Genomic DNA, 6000 nt, shown 5'->3' on the forward strand with positions numbered 1-6000 from the left:
ATCTACACCAGTCAGTAAGGAAGCCAATGATAATGATCATGAAACTTCAGATCAAGATACTACTGAACTTCGTAGATCAACCAGAGTAAGATCCGCACCAGAGTGGTACGGTAATCCTGTTCTGGAGGTCATGCTACTAGATCATGATGAACCTACGAACTATGAAGAAGCGATGGTGAGCCCAGATTCCGCAAAGTGGCTAGAAGCCATGAAATCTGAGATATGATCCATGTATGAGAACAAAGTGTAGACTTTGATTGACTTGCCCGATGATCGGTGAGTCATTAAGAATAAATGGATCTTCAAGAGGAAGACAGACGTTGATAGAAGTGTTACTATCTACAAAGCTAGACTTGTCGAAAAAGGTTTTTGACAAAGTTCAAGGTGTTGAATACGATGAGATTTTCTTGCTCGTATCGATGCTTAAAAGTCTGTCCGAATCATGTTAGCAATTGCCGCATTTTATGAAATCTGGCAAATGGATAAACAAAACTGCATTCCTTAATGGATTTATTAAAGAAGAGTTGTATATGATGCAACCAGAAGGTTTTGTCAATCCAAAGGGAGCTAACAAAGTGTGCAAGCTCCAGCGATCCATTTATGGACTGGTGTAAGCCTCTCAGAGTTGGAATAAACGTTTTGATAGTGTGATCAAAGCATTTGGTTTTATACAGACTTTTGGAGAAGCCTGTATTTACAAGAAAGTGAGTGGGAGCTCTGTAGCATTTCTGATATTATATGTGGATGACATATTATTGATTGGAAATGATATAGAATTTCTGGATAGCATAAAGGGATACTTGAATAAAAGTTTTTCAAGAAAAAACCTCAGTAAAAGCTACTTATATATTGAGAATCAAGATCTATTGAGATAGATCAAGACACTTGATAAGATTTTCAATGACTACATACCTTGGCAAGATTTTGAAATAGTTCAAAATGGAACAGTTAAAGAAAGAGTTCTTGCCTGTGTTGCAAAGGTATGAAATTGAGTAAGACTCAAATCCCGATCACAGCAGAAAATAGAAAGAGAATGAAAAGTCATTCCCTATGCCTCAGTCATAGGTTCTATAAAGTATGCTATGCTATGTACCAGACCTATTGTATACCTTGCTCTGTATTTGGCAAGGGAGTACAATAGTGATCTAGGAGTAGATCACTGGACATTGGTCAAGAATATCCTTAGTAAGGACTAAGGAGATGTTTCTCGATTATGGAGGTGATAAAAGAGTTTGTTGTAAAAGTTACATCAGTGCAAACTTTTACACTGATCCAAATGACTCTAAGTCTCAATCTGGATACATATTGAAAGTGGGAGCAATTAGCTAGAGTAGCTCCGTGCAGAGCATTGTAGACATAGAATTCGCAAAATACTTACGGATCTGTATATGACATACCCGTTGACTAAGCTTCTCTCACGAGCAAAACATGATCACACCTTAGTACTCTTTGGGTGTTAATCACATAGCGATGTAAACTAGATTACTGAATCTAGTAAACCCTTTGGGTGTTGGTTACATAGCGATGTGAACTATGGGTGTTAATCACATGGTGATATGAACTATTGCTGTTAAATCACATGGCGATGTGAACTAGATTATTGACTCTAGTGCAAGTGGGAGACTGAAGGAAATATGCCCTAGAGGCAATAATAAAGTTATTATTTATTTCCTTATATCATGATAAATGTTTATTATTCATGCTAGAATTGTATTAACCGGAAACATAATACATGTGTGAATACATAGACAAATAGAGTGTCACTAGTATGCCTCTACTTGACTAGCTCGTTAATCAAAGATGGTTATGTTTCCTGACCATGAACAATGAGTTGTTATTTGATTAAACGAGGTCACATCATTAGTTGAATGATCTGATTGACATGACCCATTCCATTAGCTTAGCACCTGATCGTTTAGTATGTTGCTATTGCTTTCTTCATGACTTATACATGTTCCTATGACTATGAGATTATGCAACTCCCGTTTACCGGAGGAACACTTTGGGTACTACCAAACGTCACAACGTAACTGGGTGATTATAAAGGAGTACTACAGGTGTCTCCAATGGTCGATGTTGGGTTGGCGTATTTCGAGATTAGGATTTGTCACTCCGATTGTCGGAGAGGTATCTCTGGGCCCTCTCGGTAATACACATCACATAAGCCTTGCAAGCATTACAACTAATATGTTAGTTGTGAGATGATGTATTACGGAACGAGTAAAGAGACTTTCCGGTAACGAGATTGAACTAGGTATTGGATACCGACGATCGAATCTCGGGCAAGTAACATACCGATGACAAAGGGAACAACGTATGTTGTTATGCGGTCTGACCGATAAAGATCTTCGTAGAATATGTAGGAGCCAATATGGGCATCCAGGTCCCGCTATTGGTTATTGACCGGAGACGTGTCTCGGTCATGTCTACATTGTTCTCGAACCCGTAGGGTCCGCACGCTTAAGGTTACGATGACAGTTATATTATGAGTTTATGCATTTTGATGTACCGAAGGTTGTTCGGAGTCCCGGATGTGATCACGGACATGACGAGGAGTCTCGAAATGGTCGAGACATAAAGATTGATATATTGGAAGTCTATGTTTGGACATCGGAAGTGTTCCGGGTGAAATCGGGATTTTACCGGGTTACCGGGAGGTTACCGGAACCCCCCGGGAGCCATATGGGCCATCATGGGCCTTAGTGGAAAGGAGAAAGGGGCAGCCCAAGGGGGCTGCACGCCTCCCCCCTTCCCCTAGTCCTATTAGGACTAGGAGAGGTGGCCGGCCACCCCTCTCCCTCTTTCCCCTTTGGGGGATTCCTAGTTGGAATAGGATTGGAGGGGAGTCCTACTCCCGGTAGGAGTAGGACTCCTCCTGCGCCACCTCCCCTTGGCCGGCCAGCCTCCCCTCCTCTCCTCCTTTATATACGGAGGCAGGGGCACCTCTAAACACACAAGTTGACACAAGTTGATCCACGTGATCGATTCCTTAGCCGTGTGCGGTGCCCCCTGCCACCATATTCCTCGATAATACTGTAGCGGAGTTTAGGCGAAGCCCTGCTGCTGTAGTTCATCAAGATCGTCACCACGCCGTCGTGCTGACGGAACTCTTCCCCGACACTTTGCTGGATCGGAGTCCGGGGATCGTCATCGAGCTGAACGTGTGCTCGAACTCGGAGGTGCCGTAGTTTCGGTGCTTGATCGGTTGGATCGTGAAGACGTACGACTACTTCCTCTACGTCGTGTCATCGCTTCCGCAGTCGGTCTGCGTTGGGTACGTAGACAACACTCTCCTCTCGTTGCTATGCATCACATGATCCTGTGTGCGCGTAGGAAAAATTTTGAAATTACTACGAAACCCAACAGCTTGCCCTTTCCTTTCTTCTTGTATCTAATTCATCAGTACTCCTCTGGGTGTTATCCTTGTTCATTTCTTCAGGCAACCAAAATACACTCCTAAAAGTCATTATATGCATCAACACGGCTCTAAATTAAGTGCCCTGTACTGCTGGATTAATTATCTGATATGTTTGGTTGCTGCCCCACTGTGTTGATGATTGCTGACTGCACTTTTTTCTTGCTTGTGTGCAAGGAGACAGCATAATAATATTAACAAAGTTGCTTTGCATAGATTGAACTGTTCATATAATTAATGTGCCAAAGAAAATTGTGATGATCCTTCTGTTCGAACCATGTCTTCCAGATTAAACACTTTCCTGTTGGAGAGGCTCTTTGGATTGCTCGCCATAAAGAACTTGACACGGATTATGTTCTTGATTTCATTGTTGAAAGGAAAAATGTGGATGATTTACTTGGCTCAATTAAAGACAACAAATACAAAGATCAAAAACTAAGACTGAAGGTACCATCTGAAAATAGCTCTGATTTTTGTCATTAATATTATAAACATTCCATCTTAACTTTCCCAATTCTTCATGCTTTCAATTTCTCACTAATAGATAAAAGGGCAGCCCGGTGCACGTAGCTCCCGCTTGTGCAGGGTCCGGGGAAAGGTCCGACCGCTTTGGCTCTATAGTACACAGCCTTTCCCTATATTTCTGCGAGAGGCTTTTTCCAGGACTCGATCCCGTGACCTCATGGTCACAAGGCAACAACTTTGCCGCTGCGCCAAGGCCCCCCTTCCAATTTCTCACTGATAGTGATAAAAAAATTGTATTGTAGATTACCATGTGTTTCGTGTGACAATCATGATCAACAGTTGTGACAACACAACACATTGTTTTGGTCATGTTGCAAATAAGTTGATGGGCATAGTCATTAGCCTGTTTGGCGGCACAGGTATGGAGGCATCTCTAATAAACAGTTAGATAAAGAAGATTTTTATTTTCACGAAGAGCAGCAGCTCATCATATCTATGCTTCTTTTTTTAGATGAAGAACTTTGTGATATCTTGTTTATTTTAGAATTCAATTGGGTTCCAAACATGCTGAATACGAAAGGAATGTTTCCCTGCAACATGTTGAGTGTCTTTTGACCAGCCATGTTTTATGCCCGCATGCTATCCCCTGTGATTTGATGTTGCTTGAGTCTAATCTTAGCCGGGGAGATTTTTTTTCCTTATTCTTTGTTATCATTAATTGAAAAGCATAGACCATATTTGGGTATGAGATGATGAAGGATGATGTTATTAGATATAAGCTTGAGCCTGTAGGTTGTGCATCTCTTCCCAAAGAAATTGTATTTCTTGTCCATATATATGGATTTGTTGTGGTTATTTTAGCAACAATATGACGTGATACCTCCATTTGTTGTATCCTTTGCAGAAATGTGGGCTAAGGAAGCTAATATATCTAGTTGAAGGGGATTTAAACACTGTAGATGGATCAGAGAGCATTAAACGAGTGTATGTACTCTTCTCATGAAGCCTGGACGATCATGTTAACCCCTGAATGGCAGTGCTTTTTTCTCGTTGTTTAACATTATTAAGTATGATTCCTTCCGTTCAGGATGTCTGTTGTATGCCCTATTAACTGCTCCATATGCCTTCTATTTTCAGTTGCTTCACGACTGAGGTTCTTGAAGGATTTGATGTCCAAAGAACCACTGGGTATGCTGATACTGAAAAGAAATATGGGCATAATTGATTACTACAGCAGAAACTTCTCTACTGGTGCTGGCACCTCTCGACTTTGCCTGACCTATGACGAGCTTGTGAAGAGGTGTTCTGACCTTGAGAAGGTCACTGTGAGCGATATATTCGCCCTTCAGCTTATGCAGGTAAGTGGGCGAATATGGCCACCTCCACCAAATTTTGCCGGATAGTCCATTTCATGCAGTAGTTTTCTCATTTATTGTGCATGTAAATCAGGTGCCACAAGTGACAAAAGAAGCTGCTCTTGCTATCATGAGTCTCTACCCCACTCTTCTCTCGCTTGCTAAGGCATACACCATGCTTGTGAGTCCTCTTTTCCTTTCAACTTATACAATGTTCTTTACATATACAACTTATACAATCTTTACTTCCTCATTGGAATAGATGTGACATGTGTATGTACACATAAATCCTTAGCTGCTCCTCGTGCTATTGATGTACAGAATAATTCAACATATCTGTAGTACTAAAAGTTTATCCTTGTAACTTTGAAGGATGGCGATAGGCGTGCCCAGGAGGAGATGCTGAAGAACAAGAGCGACATTGTCAATGTGCACTAGTAGAAAACAGGGCTTTGGTTCGGCCAGAAAAGAGCATTAGTCCCGGTTGCACTATGAAACGGGACTAATGTGAGCATTATTCCCGGTTCGAGCGGCTAGGGCACCGTACAGTCATTAGTCCTGGTTCAAATGGGACCTTTAGTCCCAGTTGGTGCCACGAACCGGGACTAAAGGGTGTGATGCCCATTAGTACCGGTTCGTGGCACCAACCGGTACTAAAGGTTGAACCTTTAGTCCCGGTTCGAGCCACCAACCGGTACTAATGGGGTTTGAGGCATTAGTACCGGTTTGTGGCACGAACCGGTACTAAAGGTCCCATTTTTCAAA

General features: G+C 42.0%; 1 pseudogene; it reads left to right on the top strand.

Moving 5' to 3' along the window:
• The window catches only part of LOC119280097, a 102292-nt pseudogene extending 96619 nt beyond the window's left edge, over window positions 1–5673 (top strand).
• Window positions 5674–6000: the final 327 nt, after the last annotated feature.

Source organism: Triticum dicoccoides, chromosome 3B (genome assembly GCF_002162155.2).
Source record: "Triticum dicoccoides isolate Atlit2015 ecotype Zavitan chromosome 3B, WEW_v2.0, whole genome shotgun sequence".
Classification (NCBI taxonomy): domain Eukaryota; kingdom Viridiplantae; phylum Streptophyta; class Magnoliopsida; order Poales; family Poaceae; genus Triticum; species Triticum dicoccoides.